At 39.7% G+C, this 24,430-nt stretch overlaps 1 long non-coding RNA gene across 1 annotated transcript in view; it reads right to left on the reverse strand.

The window, feature by feature from the left end:
* Positions 1-22,802, reverse strand: part of LOC114466150 (uncharacterized) — a 47,803-nt gene extending 25,001 nt beyond the window's left edge. Inside the window, exons 1-3 of the long non-coding RNA XR_003674388.1 lie at positions 22,523-22,802; positions 19,606-19,632; positions 14,090-14,188 (exon numbers count right to left, since the gene is read on the reverse strand). This is a non-coding gene — a long non-coding RNA (uncharacterized LOC114466150). The remainder of the gene's footprint in view (positions 1-14,089; positions 14,189-19,605; positions 19,633-22,522) is intronic.
* Between the last annotated feature and the right edge of the window lie 1,628 nt (positions 22,803-24,430).

Raw genomic sequence — 24,430 nt, forward strand, 5'->3', positions numbered from 1 at the left:
CCTCGATCGCTCAGCCAATAGGCTTCGACTACCTGTAGAGGAGACTGTCAATCAAAGGGAATGAGGAACTGTGCACGGAAACAAGGCCACGCGTCACAACAGCAAACAGGTAAATATGATTACTTCAGAAATGTCTATTTCAAAAGAACAACGATGACCCCCTCTGCAAGACAGAGGCATAGAGCAGGCGTCTACAGACACGGCCACACATGCATATGCATGGAGGCCCTAAAACAATCTGTTTTAGAAGTGTCATGACTTTTCAGAGGGCAAAAACTGTGGAAAACAAGCATTTGGAAAATAAACCTCAAACACTATGTTGTTGGGGTTTTTAGAACAAAAATAGCATAACAGTGGACCTTTAAACACTCATTTTGGATTATTTGAATACACAGAAAACCAATATATCAATACATGCGACCAGTACTAGACAAAACCTTGTCTGTAGTGGTAGCATTTCCGAGCATGGAGGATGCTGCAAGACGTTTAATGTTAACCCAACCACTAGGAACGAGTGTGTCACAGTGTATCACGTTTTTCCCTGCAGTCTGTGCCTTCTCCTCGCCCTCCGCTTCATTTTCTGTTTCAGGTGTCTTGATGCTGGAGCTGGCGGTTCCTGATTGATGGCTTGTGGCTCAACTAGTCTGGAACACTCGAATGGACTGATCAATGGTTCAGCTAGTCTTAGGAAACAAGAAACAGGAAAGAGCATATTTCTCAAGTGTTGGCTTCCCTTCATTGACTTCCTATAAAATCTGGAATAGAGCTTAAAATCCTCCTGTTAGCCTACTAAGCTCTACATGAGCAAACTTAACCACTAGGAAAAAAGCCCTAAACCTAAAAATTTGGAGCTAAGAACTAAGATTCGATAGTAGAACATCAGCATTATATTCAAACACGTATCTACCATCTACACATAGCTCTAATGGGCTGCAATGGGATGATGTCCAGTCAGACACAGTTGTGCAACTGTCCCTTGTTGCATAACTCATCATACTGCTCACACTGCTTCACACTATTTACACTGATACATATATATAAATAGTTTTTCCTGCAGTCTGTGCCTTCTCCTCACCCTCTGCTCTCTCTTCTGTTTCAGGTGTCTTGATACTGGGGCTGGCAGTTCCTGATCAATGGTTTGTGTCTGGGACACTCTGATGGACTATCCTTCTATTCTATTCTGTTTGCCCCTCTGTTCACTAACCCCAACCAGTCGAAGCGGATGGCTTCCACCTCTGAACCTGGTTCTGCTGGAGATTTCTTCCTATAAGAAATCTAAATGCTTGTTCATGTGGATCTCGTTGGGTTCTTTCTTTTTACTATGAACTTTATATTTTGTTCAGCTTTGAGCTGACTTTGCGCTATATAAATAAAGTTGAACTGAAATTGAATTGAATTGATATGATCAGTTATCAGGCTTAAATCCATAAAAGTAAGTGAGCTGACTTTATTTTGCATCCCTAGTTGATTTTTATTATTTAATGTACACTACCTGAGAGAGCACAGGTCACCAAAAGAAATTCCTCGTGTGTATTCATTCACCCCTGGCCAATAAAGTTGATTCTGATTCTGATTCTGATTCTATTCATAACAGCTTGAAGGCTATCTGAGAACACCTCTCTGAATGTATAAAGTCAGATAAGAGTACATCTTTCAACAACAGTATTCCTTTAAATATCCCCAAATTCTTAGGATGTCATTACTTTATCAATAGTAGTACACAGTTATAATACAGCCATGTAAAAATAAACAAAAAAATCGAATCACAAGAAGCAAATCTGAGTCGAATAAAAAGCATCTGAATGCTGCTCGCTGCAAAAATGTAATGTTTGATTGAACCTGTTGCTTACTTTCAGTTTTTACTGATGTTTAGTTACACATGAACTTGTTTGTTTCCTAAAGCCAAAAACAAAATACTGCTAAGAAATATGACTGAAAAAGAACATGGTTTTAACCGTTGAGAAAAGTTTAATTTCAAGTATTCAATGTGCTCACCGCATGAAATAGAGTCATAACTTTGGTTTGTGAACTTAAACCATGGTAAAGTTTGAATGTAACACTCATATTTATGCGTATGAATGTAGCTTTCATCAATTTTTTTAACAACATTTACACTTTATGAAACTTCTTAAGAAATAATTCCTACAGTGGAAACTTTTCATAACGATGATATACCTTTTTTTATTGTCAAAGTCTAAAGGTTCTTCAATGTAAATTGTTATTATAATTTTTTAAAATAGTTGTTTGATCGCAAGTGTATAGAATAGCTGTAGTTGGATAGCAAAACACTCGTTTATTCACCAGCACAGCCAAGCTTTTAAAGAATTACACCACAGGCAGGGTTGGAATCAATTATCATTTTTATCGCATAATTGACAATTCATTTCAATTATGGTGTAAGTATGATTGTAATTGTAATTTTAAAAACATGTTGCTGTTGTATTTGTAATTAAATTGTAATGGAGTTTAGATAATTGATTTTGTCATTGTAGTTGGCATGAAAATTCTATAAAAATTTTACCATTTTAAAAAATTCAAATCTCGGAGTATACTGACACAAAAAAGGCTCAAATGTTCACACCAAAAATATTAAAACCAAATTTTCATTGATTAAGAAGCCTAACAAGGTAACCACAAGATAGGAAAGAAATTAGATGATATATATTTGTTTTTAATGTATTTTACAGCTGATTTAAGATTTAAGCTTTAAGATAAAGGTTAACTTTTATTATGTTATTTTATTCAGGCTCAGTAATTGTGATTAATTGTAAATGAAGTTTAGTAATTGAGAACGTAATTGTAATTGACTTTCTGAGGACAAAAAAAATATTGTAATTGAATTGTAATTGGAAAAAAGGCTAGTCACTGTAATAGTAATTCAACATAGGTACCTGAAAACGTATTTTTAACTGAAAAATGTAATTGACTCCAATCCTGACCACAGCTTCTCAACTCGTGGGTCTGAACACATGAAAAATGGTCTTGTGCCTATTCTTGGTGGGTCGCGACCATTTGACACCTACCGTTGCAGGTTTGGCGTCACCTTAAATGATGATGCATTATGGGAAGTGGAGGCAAAACAAATAATTGTGTGTGAGTGTGTTAATTAGCAGTGTTATAGGTGAGCCTCTTACTGCTGAGTCACTTGAATGAAACTTAAAATAAAGTAAGCACACAGATATAACAAGTATAATACAGCAGAGAGACTTCTCCCCTTTGAACATGTTCCCTGCACTGCACACAGTCAGTTCAGTCACCGTGTTCCTGCATGTTTAACAATGCCGTAGCTAAATGCTGTTAGCTGGTTTTAAACAGAAAGATCATCCTTCATCACGTTTCCCTATGAATTGGTTTCATTCAAGTTCAGATTTCCAAGGAGAAAAAAGCAATAGATGTCTGCTTTCTTGTGCAAAAAAACACAACAACAACAAATACTGAGCATTTGTTGTTGTTTTGCACAGTAACAAGTCGCTAATACTTTCCAATCATTTTGCCATGACACAATAAACAAAGTTTCAGCCAAAAAATAAATAAAATTAAGATATGATAACAGAAAACCTTTATTCAACCCACAAAGGGAAATTTGCACATTCCAGCAACAGATACATTAAACTAAATTAAATTAAATTAAATTAAATTAAGTCAAAATAAAAAAAATTAAAAACAGCAAAATAAAAAATAGGAGATGTATACACACATGGGCCTGTACACAGTACAAAGAGAAAGAGGGAAGAAAGGATATTGCCCAATTTTAAAAAAAATTTAATATATTAACAGAATATATACATATACACACTAAACTAGCTGACTGTCAGTGGATTGGCTGCCAATGTTCTGATTTTAGACAATCAATTATGATTAATCACCATGAACTCACTAAAATCATGCAATTATCACAATTACAAATTTAAATTGTTTTACAGCACTAATATACATATATATATGTATATTAGTATATATATGTATGTAGTGCTGTAAAACAATTAAAATTTGTAATTGTGATAATATATATCTGGATTTTGTGGACAAACTAGTTAAGAACCACTGAATTAAACCACATGTCCTCTATAGTGCTTTTACCATGTTGGACATGGACATTTCCTCTATGCAGCCAGTGTTACGTACAGAACCTTCAATGACGTATTCAACAATATCTACATTACACTGTCGTATCATTTGATCAGACCAAGCAGGTCAGACTTTGATCATCACATAAAGAACAGTGACAGTCCATGAGCAGCGTACATGCACTGTTTTAATCCGACTGCTGCACACATAGAGATTCCCATAAAAGGAGGAGAACATGTTACAGATTACAGAACAACTTCCTGGATTAGAAAACACATCCCAATAATTCTTATGATACCAAATTCATGTAAAGGTTATTAAACCAAACCACAAAATCACCAACGTTTACAAATGTATAAAAACAAACTCAATTATTATTTTGTTATAAATTGAATGAAAAAAATTAATAACTGCGAGAAAGATGAATAAAATAAATAAATAATTTCAACCCTAAAGATGTTTATTGTGCCCTATGGACAAATGTGCAATAATTTGTTTATTTATTTAGTGTAAAAAAGAAATTCAAAATGTAAACTGGACCCATATATAATAATAATAATAATAATAATAATAATAATAATAATAATAATAATAATAATAATAATAAAAGAAGAAGAACAGAATTATTAAATATTAAACTGCCACATAGAATAGAATATTCATTTTTTAGAATGTAGGTGGAATTGTGGACATAAAAGCTGCATTGTACCACCCTAATCTCAAAAAACAAGTGTTAATCCCAAACCCAAAATACATCATAAACTAAGATAAGAAAGAAAAGCTAAGGTAGGATAATATAAGATACGAGAGGAAAATAAGAAAAAATTATATAAAAACAGAAGTACATTTATACATGTTAACAGACATATAAATAAAGTTAACAGGACTTGGTTATTGAGTTGATCATAACTCTTTCCTTTGAACACCTTACATCTTCAAAGCCCTTTGGTCTGAGTTTAAACAGTGACGTCACCGACGCTAAAAATAGCTTTGCACTGAGCGACGATATCAAAGATTGTCATTGGGTGGTTGGAAATGTGCAAACATCGACAGGGGGGACGTATACGCTTCTTTTATTTGAGCTTCGACAAAACATATAGCTGCGTTCATTTGTGTTTGTAGAACGTGTATTACAAATGTACTTTCTATACTGTGCATTTCTAATATTAAACCTGCAGTTTGTCACTTTTTTTAGTGCCCATCCTTCATCTTTCAATGACTGGTTTAAAAATGATTTGTTGCTCGTTTTACATGAGGGGAAGTGAAATGTCAGTGTGTTTGTAGAAGTATAGAGTCTTCTCAATGAATGAACAGCCACGACAGCAACGTAACAATAAATATCAGAGATGGGCGATATTGCTGGACGATATTTGCCATAAAATATATTATAGGTTGACCTCAGTATCGCAATTTTTTACACCAAATAATTATATGACTGTTGGTAAGAATAATAACCTGCATGGAGCTCATTTTTAACAGTAAATTTACATTTCTGCTCAAAAGCAACACATTTTTGACAACAAAAAGGTTTTTAAAAGTCATGTTTTTACTGAGGACTTTTGTCGTGATTGTTGAATTTCTAAAGTTTAGCAACAATTAATGTGTCATTTTTTTTTTTTTAATTATTCTAACCAAAATATTTGGTAATTCTGTTGTTTTGTTGGATTTTATCCTCCTATTGGGGTCTATTGGGATTAAAGTGAGAGTCATTGGGAAAAGTGAGAGTCACCTCCAGTTAGGTTTAATCCAGAGAGCGTATTTGAATGAACTTGTTGTTAAATTAGGAAGTTGGCAAAAAGATTTATAATGTGAATCTGAATAACCTCGAGAATGTGATTGATAATGACTAATGCCACAGGACGTATGTGGAGGAGTTACTTTTTAGGGTTTTGTGTGTATTGTGAAACTGAATAAAGACAGAAAAACATGTATTCAAAATATTTTATAGCCTATATAACTAATATATCCACCATGCCAACTCTATAATTTCAAACCAGAGGCAACCATTTGTCACATAACCCTTATATACACTCTTGGCTTTGTACCATGCACCATTGTTGCTATCAGCTGACACCATCTAACATCATATACATCTATTTGTTTCCCTGAAAAAGCTAGGGGTTTAAGACCCAGCCACCCTGATAGGGGTTTGCATGTTCTCCCTGGGCTTACCAAAGGTTTATTCATACAAAGTGGCTAGCTTGTACGTAGACGTACGGACAACCCCCGGTGCTATTTGTACGGGGCCGATGGGTTAGGATTAGTGAGTTTGTAATGTTGTTTAGAAATCTACGTATTGATAGCAAACAGAAGTACTGGCCAATGAGTAGCGCTACTGGACTTCCGGCAGCTGAGCTGACAGCAGCAAAAGAGCAGAGCGGAGCTCACAGAGGAATTTATTTACTAAACATGAACTTTTTCTTCTGAGAAATGATACGATACCTCAACATCAAACTCTATCATTTACCATCTGACTCTGGCTCTGAGGTAATCATCTACCGCGTTTTTATTTGCTGGCTCAACTGGAAAGCTAAGTAGCAAGCTAGCTAGCTACAAGTAGCAAGCTAACTAGCAGAAGAATGGCTCTTTCCACAACAGAATACAGCAGTCTTCTCCAAAAGATTACTGAACTGGAGACTACAGTGCGAGGAATACAAGTAAACATTGAGGTTAATGGACACTGTGGATATGATAATGATACGACTGTGCCGCTGTTTCAAAACAGCGGAGTGGATAAAGCTAACTCGCTACCAGCCCGTGCTAACAAAGCTATCAGGCCTAGGGAGGATCCTGTTCCCGTTGATAAGCCAACAGGTGCGAGTCCTCCCTGGAATACTCTGGGAGCTAAGCCTAAGAAAAAGTCATATCCATTTCAAAGGCTAACGGGCCGAGCAAAGCGCCCTGATATCAATAATGAGACGGACTGGCCTGCACTGGCTTCGCAGACTGCAGCCTCAACATCAACTCCCTTGTCTGCCCAGGCACAAAAGTGGACATCTGTTAAAGGCAGGAGTATCACCAAGTCACAAACCCAGTTTCATGTAGAACTGGGTAATCGATTCGCCCCACTGCTGAATGACCTAGGATCTGGCTCTAATGAGGTCAACACACAACCTTCTGGAACTGCGAAGACTGAAAGTGCTTCAGGAAAACAAAGCGACATGGTAGGCCAAAGCAACAACCTCACACACTGATAGTGGGAGACGTTTCTGTTAAAGATGCTCAGAAGATGTTTAGCAGCAACGTGAAAGTGATCTGCTTACCTAATGACACAGTATCAGACCTGGCTGACAAAATCTTGCATATCGTTGCAGATTACCCACATTTGAAAAATGTTGTGATTCATTTTGGGTTAAATGATTTAGCCAAGGAGGAGTCTGAGGTGTTAAAGCAGGATTTCACCCATCTGCTAAAAACTGTGAGCTGTTTACAGCCTAAAGTGTTCATCAGTGGCCCGATACCTCCAGTCCGCAAAGGAGATCTGAAATTCTCAAGGATTTACTCTTTGAATAAATTTCTGTCTTCGGATTGTGCTGCCCTTTCACTAAATTTTCTAGAAAATTTTCCTATTTTTTGGGAACGTCGTCATCTTTTTAGAGCAGATAGACTGTGTCTAAACAAGGCTGGAGTAAAACTCTTCACATCCAACTTGTTTTACTTCACCAGTCACACTGCTATCAGTTATAATAAAGACAGAGGACAACATGTGCCATCAGAGAACAAAACAACAAGGAAAGAACATGGAGTCGATGAGCTTCCAGCAAGAAATAAAAATCGTCAAAATGAAGAGGTCAACCCAACCCCCACATCTCAGGACCCACCTGCTTCACCCCAAAATTCACCTACTTCCACCTCATCCAGCTTCTCTCCTACCCCTGCCTTCTTGGATTTAACTGCCCAGATGAACGAGCTGGTTCTGGCTGGCACAAGACTGACACCCCACCCTTTACCCCACCATGGTCCCATCTTATCTCCTCTAAAGAACCAATCTGCACCACCCATCCCTCCTCGACGATACCAGGCCCAGGATCACTCTTCTCCTCAGGCCAGCTGTGTTCATCTTAGAGCGACACAGGTCTGATGTGTGCTGGGTCCAGACTGCAATAGCTCTATTTTTAGGAACAACCAGAAAAAGTCAGGGCCCTATGGAGTTAATGCAGCTTCTTTAATTCCTGTGGTGACAGGTAACACAGGTAAAATTGTGAAATTAAAGAAAAGAAAAAAGCTTTATAGAGATAAAAATTTGACTCCTATAACATGTCATCCAAAAAGTCCACCAGTGTCTCCAGTAAAGTTTTTAAAATTAGCTCTTCTTAATGTTAGATCTCTTGTTAACAAGTCACTAATAATTAATGATATTATTTTGACACATCACTTGGACTTTTTATTTCTTAATGAAACGTGGTTGAATGATGGTATCAGTAATACTATTCTCAATGAAAGTGCACCACAAGACTTTATTTATTTAAATAAGTGTCGTACTTGCAGGAAAGGTGGTGGAGTTGCTGCCATTTTTAAATCAATATTTCAGTGCAAAGAAATAATATTTGGGGATTTTATCTCCTTTGAATATATGTCATTCCTACTAAAGGGTGATTCAAGAGTTCTGTTTTTAGTCGTTTATAGACCCCCAAAATATTCTGGAGAATTCATGGATGAGTTTGCTGAACTGCTGTCAGTTGTATGCACTGAATACAACTTTTTAATAATAACAGGTGACTTAAATATTCATGTAGACAATAACATGGACAATACTGCCAAAGAACTGTATGCTTTAATGGATACTTTTGGTCTTACACAACATGTGACTGGTCTGACACACACTCAAGGTCACACTTTGGATCTGGTTATCTCTAAAGGTGTTGATATCTCTGCTGTTGATGTAAGAGACTTAGCTCTATATGATCATTTCTGTGTCTTTTTTGACCTAGAGACTGTAACATCTGTTCCCCCTAGTTATGTGTGTTTAAAGAAAAGGTACATAAATGAGAACACAAGTGCACAGTTTATGGAAGCCATAGCAATGACACCAACATTGAGTGCTGAGACAGTTGATGATCTTCTGGATGAGTATAATAGAAAAGTCTGTAATGTCATAGATGTGGTGGCTCCAATCAAAACTAAGAGAAAACCAAACACACAGAAAACACCTTGGAGGAGGACTGAGATAATGCAGAATTTGAAATCTGACTGTAGAAGAGCTGAGCGTAAATGGAGATCAACAAAACTCCAAATTCATCTAGAACTGTACAAAATAAGTCTGCGAAAATTCAATGATGGCTTGTTCAAAGCAAGGCAGCAATACTTTTCTGAAATTATTGCCAAAAATGTCAACAACTCTCGCACGTTGTTTTCTGTAATTGAAAAGCTCACAACCCCCCCAGATCAGATAGCCCCTGAATTACTGTCAGCTGGAAAATGCAATGCGTTTGCTGTATATTTCAATGAAAAAATACAATCAATAAGGTCAAACATCAGAACAAACCAGCAAAATCACAAAAAGCTTGAACAGCTTCAACCACTGAGGGATGAGTCAACTACAATGTTAGAGTTTATTACAGTGAACCCAAAAACAATAGAGGAGGTTGTTCAGCAGCTGAATCCATCAATGTGTTGCCTTGACACAATACCCTCAAACTTCTTTAAAACTGTTGTAAAGTCAATTGTCACTGATTTGTGTCAGATAATTAACTGATCATTCCAATCAGGCACCGTACCAAAATCCCTGAAAGTAGCTTCTGTGAAACCTCTGTTAAAAAAGAGAACACTGGATGCCTCTATACTGGCTAACTATAGACCAATCAGCAACCTTCCATTCATGGCCAAGATCATTGAGAAGGTGGTCTTCAACCAACTTAGTCAATTCTTAACATTCAACAAAATATTTGATAAATTTCAGTCAGGTTTTCGTTCTCATCACAGCACTGAAACTGCTCTGATCAAAGTGATCAATGACATAAGGTTGAACACTGATTCAGGAAAAGTATCTGTTCTCATTCTGTTGGATCTGAGTGCTGCATTTGACACTGTAGAACATACAATTTTGTTGCACAGATTGCAAACATGGGTTGGACTAAATGGAAAAGTAATGCAATGGTTTAAGTCATACTTGGAGGAGCGAAGCTATTTTGTAAGCATTGGAAACTTTGAATCTGACAGATTACCAATGTCCTGTGGGGTTCCTCAGGGATCTGTTCTTGGACCTCTTCTGTTTAGCCTTTATATGCTTCCTTTAGGACAAATTTTATAGAACTGTAAGGTTGATTATCAGAGCTACGCATATGACACACAACTATATCTATCACTGAACCCAGATGACCATGGTCCCATTGAGGTGTTGTGTGACTGTTTAGAAAAAGTAAACTGCTGGATGAGTGAAAACTTCCTTCAACTAAACCATGACAAGATGGAGGTGATTGTCTTTGGTAACAAGGAAAAGAGGACTGCTGTCAGCAATTATCTTGAGTCTCGATCTTTAAAAGCTAAAGACCAAGTCAAAAACCTTGGTTTTCTGATTGACTCAGATCTTACATTCAGCAGTCAGATCAAATCTATCACAAAAACAGCTTCTACCACCTAAAGAACATCTCCAGAGTGAAAGGTTTAATGGCTCAGAAAGATCAGGAGAAACTGGTCCATGCTTTTATATCCAGCAGACTGGACTATTGTAATGGTCTTCTAACAGGAATCCCCCAAAAGAGCATCAAACAGCTACAGCTGGTTCAGAATGCTGCAGCTCGGGTCTTAACCAGAACAAAGAGGTCAGAGCACATTACTCCAGTTTTAAAGTCTTTACACTGGCTCCCAGTCAGCCTCAGAATAGACTTTAAAGTTTTGCTGCTGGTGTATAAATCTGTGAATGGGTTTGGTCCAGAATACATCAGTGACATGTTAGTCATGTGAACCCAGCAGGTCTCTCAGATCTATGGACACAGGTCAGATAGTGGAGCCCAGAGCTCACAGTAAACATGGTGATGCTGCTTTTAGTTGTTATGCTGCAAAGAAGTGGAACAAACTGCCAGCAGAGCTGAAGTCAGCATCACATGTGAACATTTTTAAATCAAAGTTAAAGGCACTTTTTTTCTCTACTGCATATGATTGAGAGAGAGATTTTTTGTCATGTTGTTGATGTCATGATGATTTTACTGATGATTTTATTTGATTTTACTGATGATTATATTTGATTTTACTGATGATTTTAAATGTTCTTATTGATTTTAAACAATTGAATGTTTTATCATGTAAAGCACATTGAGTTGCCTTGAGTATGAAATGCGCTATAAAAATAAATTTGCCTTGCCTTGCCTTGCTACATATGGATATCACAACAATTCATAAATACGTAGCATGTCCAATGCCTTGGTTGTCAACCTCCATAAAAATACACAGAAGAAGAAGAACGTAGTTTAAGAATCTACGTATTAATAACAAACAGAAGTACAAGTACGCAGCGACTTAGTCACACGGCCTATCACGTGACCTAAAATGGCCAATGAGGGGTGCTACGTACGGGTAGAATGTTGGTATAGTGATACGTCTACGTGCGGATAGCCACTATTCATATTGCTAAAAAAAAGTACATTGGCATCATTTATAGTTGAGATGACAGAGTGTGTTGAAAGTCATTAATTCAACTGGGAATGGTGGAAGATAGATGAATGAATGGAAGGACATGCAGCCACAGCTAAAATGGCAACCCATGGTGTGCCATAAGCAAATATACCACTTTTTAAATCATTTAATGACTTAAAACATGCAAATAGTTCACACAAAAATTGAGTATTATCACCTGAAAACCTAAGTTGTAAGTAATGAATTATAAGTACTCACGTTACAGTAATTGAGTTATTTATGATTTATTTATGGGTATGGTACTTTTTTGAGTATATTTCTAAATCTGTAATTTCTGCACCAGACTGTTACTGAGTAAATTATTATTATTTTTTTTATTTTTTATTTTTTTGGTTTTAAAATGATCAACGGACGCTGTGAAACATAAAAAAAATGAAATGACCAGACAACAATCAAATGAATCACATCATATATAGCCGACCAACCAGATTAAACATAATGCACGGCGCCAATACAGCATCTAATGTTGGTTATTTTCTCAGTTTTAGAGTTCATAAATGTAGCAATACTTAGAGCCTGAGAATTTTTTTTTTTTTTATTTTGAATTTGATAAATTGGTTGTTATTTGATTAAAAAATAATTGTACACACCTTAAATTTATTTCACAGGTGCTTTCGTGGAAAATAAATTAAATTCCAAATGTGCAAGATTTGGTCTCTTCCTTTTTAAGTTTATACATGAGATGTTTACTGTATGGAAGAGAACTGTGGCGAGATTTATTACCAAAAATAAACGTGGGGGGTGAAAGTAACTAATAACTTTTACTCTACTTGAGCTACTTTTTACTTAACTTGAGTATTTTATGTATGACTTAATTGTACTTAATTCTACTGTCTTGAGGACAATTTGAGTCAAGTAACAGTACTTCTACTTCAGTAGCATACGTCATTCTTTACACCTCAGCTGAAAACACGCACGCACGTATGGCCATGACGTAACGTCGCCACCTTTGCACTGACAGCGTCCCAAACTCAAAAATCAACACAAAGCCATCTTTACCAAAAGCTTCTTCTGATCTCACACGTGCACTATGATCAAACATCAAGCGTGCACATTGGGAGGAGGAGGAGCCTGGGCGTCCTGCCCTGGAGGTAAATCTACCGTGACGTGAAGGTGTTGCCTGATCTGTCCACATATAATTATGATGAGTCACACTGTAAGGACTGACATGGCAGGTATTTCACATCTACCGATGCCAAAGAACATAAACAATAAAGGGTGTAAACAGTGTACACTCAGTACTTGTAAAAAAAACAATCAACCTTCCACAGTCACAACTAAAGTTTTCCCCTGGATACGTACAAGTAGACGGACACAAGCAGGGGTGGAGTGGCCATGTGGCTACCGGACATCGTCCCGGTGGGCCGGTTCGGTCCGCTTTGGTCGTGTTTTTTGACGAGACATGGTAACACGTGGCCAAAAGTGGCAAAGACGTGGCAAGAAAAAAATGTAAAGTGACTATAATTGACTAAAAGCAGTCAAGAGTGGGCAAAAAATGGACAAATATAGAGGAACCAGGTGGTATGTAATGGCAAAGGGTAGCTTAAATGGGAAAAATGTGGCAAACAATAGCAAAAAAAAGGGCAAAATGTGGCAAACAATATTGATAAGGGCATAACTATGGGACAAAAAGAGGCAAAATTTAGGGAAAAAATGAAGCAAGTGGTATTTGTTGGCCAAAAGTTAGCTTATTAGGATGAAAAGTGGCCAAAAAATTCAAGAAAGGACAAAAATTGGATAAAAATGTCAAACAAAACTTGCAAAAATTGACTAAAAATAGGGAAAAATGGGATATCTTTTGGCAAAAGGTAGCTTAAATTTGAAACGTGTCAGAACTTTTTGAAAATGGGGCAAAGGAAGTTGCAAAATGGCCAAAGAATACAGGTAAAAAAAGGGGTTAAAAAGTTTCCCCTTTAAACGATTTCTGGGAGAATAATAATTTCATTTAAAACATAAAGAGCCACATGTTCAGCATCAGTGACCTAATAACAGCTTCTACATGGTGTCACTGATAATGCAGTGGACTGGTCTGGACACAAAATGCCAGGGTTGATTTTTTTGTCCCAGTCCATCCCTGACACAAGTAAATCACCAGAGCACAATTCTTTTAAACTGCGGAGCCAATTTCTTTTGATTCTTTTGATTTCATGCAAGTCCCTGAACGCCCCATCCATTACTGCCAAAAGCTTGTGTGCATGGGGCTTTATTGAAATACATCATATATCGATAACACTGAGATCAGTTAGGGGTCATCTGACAGCGACACACACACACACACACACACACACACACACACATCCTGCTCACCCGCAACCTGAATTGTTGTTGTTTTTTGTTTTGTTTTTTGTCTTGACGTCATCGTGTAACGCATCACGGCCGCTGGGATTACCTTTAGTCTGGATGCAGAAGAGATGGGAGGATGAGCTCGACCTCTTCCCTGCAGGTTCCGGACACGGATGCCTGCGTGTCATGTGGTGATCGGTGCATCCTGGAAAACACACATGACACGTGTGTGTGAGATGTCAGTGCTTGTCTACACTCACACACACACACACACGCGCGCGGAGACACTTTCTGACCTTTTTAACATAACATTCAGAGACCTCATTGATCGCTATATAAAGGGATTTTCAGATTACATCCACTTTATGTAGACGATCATGGTCAAAGAGAAAGATGTATCACGAGGGAGCCAATGAACGCACTTTTCCTATGTTCATTTATCAAAAACTATATGATTTATAAAACACAGGCTTCAGACTAAGATCAGACTGATGTGTCCAATTCAATGAGAACATGTAAACTGATCAAAAATTCAACCCTTTTGGGGTTTTTTGTTTCTTTTAGGTGGAGCTTTGGCTTCAGATTAACGTAAATTCCCTGTCATGATCTTTATGGTTAAAGTGACTCTACATCAGAGTATAACACGGACAATCGTCGGATTAGGAGATTATATTTTTCTGATGACGCGACAATCAAGGTGAGCCCACGGGTCAGAGGTCACGCACAAACTAAATGCGTCATCTCCGCCTCGCTGTCGTGATCTGATTTGGTTTTTGGGTTTTTTTTTTTTTTTTTTAAATAATCGTTTTTCCCCTTCATCACATGCACTTTGGATACTTTCCCTTAATTCTGTTCAGCACACGAACATTAGGTCGTGATTCCATCGCTAACACCCAGTGTGTGCCTTGCTCACGGATCATACGTCATCTGAAGTTCACTTTTTGCACGTCAAAAAAACTTTTAATCAGTGACTATGAAAAAAACGCACGTATCTGCACGTTTGATCGGTTTAAACAGGGATTTATGGCGCCGTTTTGTGCGTCGTGACATTGGGACATGCACGTTTATTCTGTTATTGCTCATTATTGTTATTGGACGGATTTGTATTTAAAAACTTGAGAAGCCTCTAGTTTTCATCACAGCATCACCTTAAGGCCCTGATCTGGTTCATGAACTGTGAAAGACACAAGAGCAAAAAAAGTGCTTTATTTTTTCTGAGGTTGAACTGATATGATCATAACTGACTTGTTTTACTATATAGTATCACAACTACTGTGCATTATTTTATTTTATTTTTTATAATATAATATGAGGAGGATTGTGTAACACTGTTGGACACTTTGCAAATGTAAAAACCTGAGTTTGTATGTCATCAATAAATGTGGGATTTGATCATCTCATTTTTGTTGCTGTTTATGTTCTCAGTGTGTGTGTGTGTGTGTGTGTGTCACGGGATGCTTCACACAAAAACACACACAAAGTGCCACGCGGTCAGTGGTGGCTGCTGATCCTCCATCTGTCAATGTGTGTGTGTGTGTGTGTGTGTGTGTGTGTGTGTGTGTGTGTGTTGTTGGGGATTCCCTAATTCACTTTGCTTTGAGATGTGTGTGCGTGTGTGTGTGTGTGTGTGTGTGTGTGTGTGTGTGTGCGTGTGTGTGTGTGTGTGTGTGTGTGTGTGTGTGTGTGTGTGTGTGTGTGTGTGTGTGTGTGTGTGTGTGTAATTCGTGTGCTTTACATATAGTTTGAGGGCGTGGGGTGGGTGGGGGAGGAGAGGGGGTCAATGACGTATTAGTAGCATGACATCCCCCCCCCCAAAAAAAAAAAAAAAAAAAAGAACCACACGACCTTCCACGTGTAACTTGCAGGGGTCTCCCCCCGTGTTTACAATCTGCTCTGTTAACCGTGTGTGTGTGTGTGTGTGTGTGTGTGTGTCTGCTCCAAGTTGTTGTTTCCTCTTTGACGACTCCGACCGACTCACGCAACTTTGATTAAAACTTATCTGTGACGTGACTGCAGAGCTTCATATAATTTTTGACTATAGGGAAAAAAGAAAGAAAGGAAGAAAAAAATTAAGAAAAATGAATGAAACACAAAAAGCTTAAAATCTTCGGTGATAAAAACGCCAGTGCCAAAGCAAACACTAAATTAACAAGAATAAAAAAAGACAATAATGACGGAAAAGAAAAATATGAGCAGAAAAAAAGGGAATAAGTCCTTTAGAAATTCAAAGCTCGCTCATATCTTCAGTGGAGCCGCGTCTCTCTCTCTATCTCTCTCTCTCTCTCTCTCTCTCTTTAGTGTCGAAGTCGAAGTCTCGGCGATCGCGCCCTCCGCAAATGCTTTTTGGGGTAAGGGCTTCCCAGATTATTAGTTATTAACAGCAAGCCCAGACCGCAAAAAGATTTGTGAAGGACATCATCATCATCATCATCATCATCATCATCATCATCATCTGCTGCTGCTGCTGATCCGGAACACCCTGGCTGTATCTTCTCTTCCGCGAATGCATCTCATGCACATCCCGACTCGGTGATCACATCTCCAGCCAACCCGACGCGAGTGTATCCTCCACACACACACACACACACACACACACACACACACACACGCACACACACACACACACACACACACACACACACACACACACACGATGAGTAAATGATGGATGGAAGATGAAGCGAGAGGCAGGGAAAGGGAGAATGAGTCCCCGGATGCCATGGAGGAGGCTGAGGCTGCTGCTGATGCTGGGAGCTGTCCGCGGTCCTGTTGCTCTGACTCCCCTCTCCTCCAGTTTAAATTTCCTCCCTATCTCTCCTCTGTGCCCCTGTCTCACACGTCCATTCTTTGCTGCTTCTCCCTTTTCATGTCCACAGTGCTCGGATGTGCACTACCCGGTGTGTGTGTGTGTGTGTGTGTGTGTGTGTGTGTGTGATCAGTGCGCTGTGGCTGCTCCGTGCTGTGTGAGGCTGTAGTGAAGCCTGTGCTCTGTGCAGAGCTGTGGGTGAGGAGGGAGCGAAGCTGTAAACTGAGGCAATAAATAGAGAGCAGGGAGCGCTCTCATTGGCTCAAACCAAACCTCGTCATCAACCAATCAGTGTCTCGCTCATATAGGGACCCCCCTTTTCGAAAAAAAAAAAAAAAAAAAAAAAAAAAAAAGACGGCAAATCAAATTGTGATCTATACCAGATATATGCACTATAGCACAGGGATGGGATGGGAGCGTTTTGGGTGAGTTCATATTAATAGTTTATCATTTTATGTCCATTTCATCTCGTTTTGCAGAAGTGATCATCTCACCAAATGATGTTACATTGTGACAAGTGGTATCTAATAACTAAGAACAATATGTGGCAAGAGTGATATGCTTTTTATTTATTTATTTTTTATTTTTTAAATATCCCCTCTTTTACATCGCCCGTCCTTTCTTCCCTTATTCAGCTGTAATAAGTAGATATAGAGAAGGCAACATGGTGAACACGGTATAGCCTAAATAACTATTGCACAGCCACTTTAAGGAGCATCTGAGGAGAGTTCATCGGAGGGCACCACAGCCAAAAAAAAACGAAGGTATCCAAACCTCCATCACACCAGGCACCAGCACACCTTAAACCAGTATACACAGCTGTACTCAGCACCAGTTTACAACCCAGAACAAGGGTCGACACCATCAAAATGTAAAGTTCATCAGCCATTCAGACATTCTCACACAGATTTCCAACACATTTTTAATGTGTATTTATATATATATATATATATATATATATAGGTTTTTTTTTTTTGTTTTTTTTTTGTTTGGTCATAGGAATGATCAAGTAAAAAAATAAATAAACTTACCTCTTATTTTGCAATTTTGTTATTTATCAGATGCAAAAGTTCAATCCCACCCTACGCCTCCTCCTCCAACTTCCATGTTACTGTACCGAGGTGGAGCCCGGGTCACGACTTGGACCCCTCCTGCCACCTTTCCTTCACTTTCTTCCCCGCTCAACTTGTTTGCATCAGAACACCCCCCCACCCCCCAACCCCCCCCCCCCACCACCACCCTCTCTCTCTCTCCTTCCACACCGCTGCACTACTTCTGTTGAAACTACTTGTCGCTGTCAGGCGGCCGGGTCTGCACTAAAAAACGAGCTCAGAGAGAGAGAAAAGTAGGAGTTGAAAAGAGAATGTATGGGGCGGGGGGATGCTAAGGGAGGGGGCAACAGTTAGTACAAAGCCCACCCCATCCTTCTCTTTCCTCCGTATATACCCACCCCTCCTCATTTGACCCCTTCCAGTAGTATTTTTGTTGTGATTTTTTTCCAATATCTGGTGGATGTTTTTGCAGCCCGGTCAGTCACGATTCTCCATCTTCCGTCTGCAGCGCAAAGTGACTTCCTCTCCTGACGCAGCCGGCGTGCACATTACTCACTTTAGCAGTCACGACTCGAGAATCCGGAGTGTTTCCAGCTAAATTCTCACGCCAGGAGTTTGATTATGAACAAAGTTGCTTATTGTCATTGCAGTGCAGTTTTTTTTTGTTTTTTTTTTTTTCTTTTTTCTTTTTCTTTTTGTCGTGAAGGAATAGTCAGGTTGTTTGTGCATGGCGGCGTTGGGAGACGTTCGTCGGGACTAAAAGACGGGATAGGTTTGGATCAGGACAGGTGGTTGAGGGGAATTTTGCCTTTTTAGCTCGGAAGTCCTGTAGCCTGCAGAGCAGTGCATGGAAGGGTCGTGAGCGCAGTGTTGTTGTGACGAGCGACCCCTGGTGGCTGCAAAGTTGTGCAGAGCCTGTTTATCATCTTTCCGTTCACTGTGCCCTCACGGAGAGGGTAATCCCTGCACAACTCGGAGTAGAACGCTGTCGTAGAAGCATATTTTAGGCATTTTGGGGGAAAACACGCATCTGTGACTTTGTTATTTTTGTAATGTGACAGAAATTATCATTAAAAAACACAAAAAAAAAAACAAAAAACAAAAAAACATCAACCTGCTGCCAAATAGTCCTCTTCTTTTCCAAACCCTGCATGTCTGTCTATTCCAACTAATGCAGGCGGTGAAACCCTCCGTAATAGTCGGTTAGTTTCCAAGAATGAGCCTAAATAGAGCTTTTGGCAGCCACAACACCAGGCACACGCACACGCACACGCACTGACACACGCACACGCACACGCACACACTAAGCAACAGCTCTCTACTGCCACATGATGTGGTTTCAGCACCATTGCTCGCTGGACAGCTCCCGGGTTTCCCCATGCGGTGCGCCTGGTCTCTGCTGCAGCCTCCCTCATCCTCCTCCTCATCCTCCTCTTCCTCCTCCACCGCGGTTAAGCGCAGAGATGGGAGGGAAAAAAATAAATATGTGATAGAGACTCAACAGCGCCAACAGACAAAGGGAGTTTTTTCCACTGTCTTATTTACCGAGAGAGGTGATCCCTGCTCTACAGGAATGGATCCTCTGCCTGTGTATGTCAAACATGGCCCATATAACATGCTGCTTAGACACGTTCATGCTAATGAGGGGGATTCTGTGGGTTTATGAACGACTGAGACATCAGGTGAATGGAAACAGCACAATATTTTTGAATGCGCTGCAAAATATGTAAAAGTACGGAATAAACATGACAACGCATCACTCACCGTGGTTCCGTGCGTCCTCCCAATAAACTGCAGAAAGAGAGAGAGAGAGAGAGTGAGAGAAAGAGAGAGAGATAGAGAGAGCAGAGTGGGAGAAAGAGAGATAAATGGACATTTTAGAGGAAAAAAGTCACAAGACTGCGTGAGAAATGCAACAGATTAAGTCCTCCATTAGTTCTAATGTAGGTTCACAGGGGCACGTCCAAGTTTGCACAGGATCGCCTCCTTTTTAAGTGATACCCGTCTGTCTATTTCTGGCGCACAATCAAAACTATGGTGCTATTTTTAGGACACAGTACTAGGAAGGAGGAAAACACTCACAAAGGCATCGTGCATGTAATGTCAATTAATTTGGTTTATCCAACTGTGTACAAGCCTCCATTCCCCTCTCCGTTGCATCATTGCAGTGCATTTTTATAACCCTGTGACTCCAAAGATCAGCACCTCGTCCTTCTCAGAGCTACTTTACCCCCCCACAGTTAAACCCAGAGGGTGCTGTTGGCACGGCCAGTGTTTGATGTCGTGTCTCCAAAAGAATCCAGTCCCGTTGACTTCGTGCAGCCACTGAAACTCATGCGCGGTAAACGGGTCCAAATGCTGGTGAACGCGGATCTCCCGGTGTCCCCTTTGAGAGGAGGATTATTTTTTTGTTTCTCGGTCCACAAAGCTCAGTGAGATTTGGATATTAAGCTTCACTGGCAAGAGGAGGAAAGATAATAAATTAAAAAAAAAAAAAAAAAAAAGCCTCTTTTTTCCAGTGGAAGGGCTGCGTCAGTTACCAGGCATTGACGTCACATCAGATTCTCTGACTTTACAGCCCGTGGAGCCTGATTAAAGCTGTGTGATCAGCGCGCGCGCACGCACGCGCGCGCGCACGCACGCACGCACGCGCACACACGGACGGAGAAATAAGTGGATAAATGAGCAAACATGCAGGGGGTTATGTTGCTATGTGCGGGTTTAAAGTGGGTTTTATGTCTCGGTTTGTGTAAGAATGGAGCAGCGTCGGGATTTCCAGCATATTCTATTCCTCTTCCCAACAAGTGTCGGTGCTGTTTTGGAGCATTTAAAAAGAATCAGCTGCTAAAGCATGGCTGGCACAACCATTTAGGACTCATGCACGGAATTCCCTCATTGGGAACCACAGTATAGACCATCCAAAAGATCCTTCTTTGATGTAGAACATATAGTTTCAACCAAACAAACATTACATGATCTGCGCTCGCACCGCGTGGATATTCACGAGACTTAACGCGTCGGGACGGGGTGGGCAAGAGGAGCGGGGCGGAATAGAAGAGTCGGCTCTGGCAACAGAAAAACGCTGTGCCCATCGGATGGGTTTATATCCCTGCCTGTAGGCCAACTGTATATGTCCAAGATTGATGGCAAGTTCGCGTAAAGGAGCAAAACCAAAAGAGAGAATCCATAATGTCCTTTCAGATAACCAGGACATCAGATTTTTATATAAAAACCCGTTTGCCAATTAAGTGGCTTCATTTAATACTAACATATGCTGGCTGTTTTTTGTTTTTTTAAGTTACAAAAATGTATTGTGAGAAACACAATCACAAGCCACACATCATCCCACCCACTAAAACACTGCTGTAATCTCGATCTTTCACTTAAAAAGGGAACAGTGTCAGTTGTGAATGGAGCAAAGGTTCCTCATTGCAGTGCACAACATCACCACGGGGTGTCGACATATCCACAATGAGCTGCAACCTCCCTTACCCCCCACTAAAACTAAAACAAAATCATCACTTTACTGTGAGATGGAAACCCAAACAGACGTAACTCTAGTTTGCTTTCAGTTTAATGTCTTTTTGGTTTTTTTTTTCCTGAGAAGTTTTAGTTTAGCTTCTGCTCCATCAAAAAGAAGTTGTGTAGTTGACACAAATGTGCCGTAGATAACAAGATAAACATTCTGTCTTCGAGTTCCGTCAATCTGATGGGTTGACGTAACTTCTTGATTTCGTTTTTGAGAATTAACTTTATGGTTTTCCAAATCAAAGTGTTTTAAAGTTCACAAAGAAAAAATATTTTTCATGTTTCGCTGATTGGTAAACAGATAGAAATGCTTGTTTTTTTTGTTTCCATTAATGGCTTCAGAGGAGTATTGTTTACACAAAAGCACCATCTCACACAGACACCTTGATCACTGTTACTCGACCAAACACGAGTTGCTATACGCTGTCCCAGGTGATGAATACCATTTGTAAATGATCAATGGATCAGCAGGGGTATTAATATTTATAACTTATCTTTTATTTTGGAACAATTTTAGTAACATATGAGGCTGATATAGTGCAACTATAAGAGTTGAGTTGCACAGTGAGGCAAATGTGATCAAATACAAAAATCAGATGCCCACAGTATCTTACAGATGAATGGCTTCAAACAACTAACCACAAGTTCAGTTCTATAGTCCAAAATGAATTAAAGGCGATGTATTTCTCTTCATTTATTTCAGGATTTACCTTTAATGCACGGTCTCAGTCAACCACAAGGACAGGGAGTGCTAACAGTACACAAGTTGTCATAAAGTCATTTTCTCTCTGTGCTACCACGCATCCCAGCAGTGCCAAAGCAGAGGATCCCCAACACGTGAACACTCCCACGCAGAGTTGCAGCCTTTAGATGTCTGTAAAAACGTTTCCACTCTCAAACTGCGTGAACACGCTCAAATTAACTCCATTACTTTTAAATCTGAACTCATCAGAAACGACAAACAGCATTGACCTGGTATTAGTAAAACCATCGAACCAGGAAACATAACAATATATAAGATTGATTTTCAACACCAAGTGCTATAAACAATGAGTCAGAACTGCAATTTGAACAGAAACAGAATTAAACCTGACCCGACACCTGTAGCCCGCCTCACAGGACCCTCAACATCTCCATAAGGCACTTCACTTACCTTTCAAATAATGTTTTGTTTCTCATTATAAACACTTTTTGGTTTGAGCAGATAAAGAGAGACTGAACAAAGGTAGGGCAGCCTACAGTCAGGCTCGAGAAAGCGGGTCAGTCCGGTGTGCGTTGCCTTCCCTGCAGACGAGAGGAATGTTTTGGCAGTGCCATTCGACTCAGGGAGCCTGCTCAACATAAAGGCTGGATTTAGGCGCTGATGCCGGGAGGGGTGGAGAATTTGGGGAGTGGGTGGGTGGTGTTGGTGGATGGAGAGGAGGGGAATAACCAGAGTTGCAAATATGATGAAAGAAGCGCGCCAAATCAGGAGGACTTTACGCATTTGGGGAGGCGCACTGCTCTCTCGCTGCCTCCCCCCCTCTCTCTCTCTCTCTGAGACACACACAGTCATTGTTCTATTTGTGCGCCCGTGCGTGAGAATTATTCGCAGACAATGACAAAACAAAAGCATGAATGGGACATGGAGAGAAACTGGGAGATTTTATTGAATTTCACTGAAAAAGAAGCAACAGAATTCTGCAGAAGAAAGAAACGTTCATGTCACAAGATAAAAATGAAAGGCTGGACACTGAGAGCTGCGTGCTCTCAATTCTCCGCTTACTCTCATTGTCCTATCCCCTCTCAACACACACAGGCACGCACACACACACACACACCACACACGCACGTTTTCCTCTTTCTCTCCAGTCCCTTTCACCAGCAGTGTGCTATTGACCTGCATTGACGTCATTGCGTCATTAGGTATCCCTTAGAAACACTGACTTTCAAAAATAGTATCAAATTAATTCAGCCGACATGAAGAGAGAGGCGGGGCTTGTGAGCGTTTGGGGCGTTTAGGGTGACGGGGGTTTATGTGCGGATGAGTGTGAGCATTCATGTTTTTCTCTACCCCACATTTGCCATAGCTTTTGGGTGGAGATCTGGAGCAGACACGTCGATATCAGAGTGTGAACCCTTGTGTTAGGTGTGGTATTTTACTGCACAGAGAATGGCACCAAATATAGATCAAATCAGCTCCATTTTTACACATCTTTATATTGGTATACTGCGTTCGAATATGGTGTTGACGACCAGACCAGTAAGTGTAATTGGGTCAAACAAGCCAGAATAGAATCGTGCCTTTCTGTTTCTGACTCTCTTCTGCCCACTGCTCTAAAAATATCTTCCAAGATGGAGCTGACTATGTTGAAAACCTTTTCCCCATTTAACCCGCAGCGTTCCAAACCAAGGTGAGCAGAGCAGCAGGCTGACAGATAGATGGAGAGCTACTCAGTGAAGACACAGTAAAGCACTCACTGTGAATGTACACACACAGTGATGCCACACACATGTAGATTTACACCTTTCATTAATCCAAGAATGTATTTTTACATCTTATACAGATGGGCTCTCGATCAGCAACATAAACTAAAAGCTAATGCGTAAAACAAAGATACAAGATTACAAAATGCAGATATCCATGTCTCAATATTCATTGTGGAGTTGGCTGTGTGACATTATCCTGAAGTCAGAACACACTGGAGCTTATGTATTTATGTGAAATATTCATGTTGATGGAAATCCTTACCACCAAAAAGAGTTAAACAGCAAAGGAGCTGTCCATGGTGCTGAAAGATAATTTTAGTTTAAATAAAAATGTATAATCACTCACACCACAATTTTACTAGGTTATCTAACGGTGGTGGACAAACACTTACGGTAGCGGGCTGGTAACCGGAGGGTTGCCGGTTCAAATCCACGGAGGGCCATCACTGTGGAACCTTGAGCAAGTCCCTTAAAGAGATTCTTTATCTCAATTAGACTCAAGCACCTGGTTAAATAAAGGTTAAAAATATGTTTATAGTCTTAAGTTGTGATTATATAAAAAATCTATACCAAAGTAAGGTAAAGAAATGTA

Source organism: Gouania willdenowi, chromosome 6 (assembly GCF_900634775.1).
Source record: "Gouania willdenowi chromosome 6, fGouWil2.1, whole genome shotgun sequence".
Taxonomy (NCBI): Eukaryota; Metazoa; Chordata; class Actinopteri; order Blenniiformes; family Gobiesocidae; genus Gouania; species Gouania willdenowi.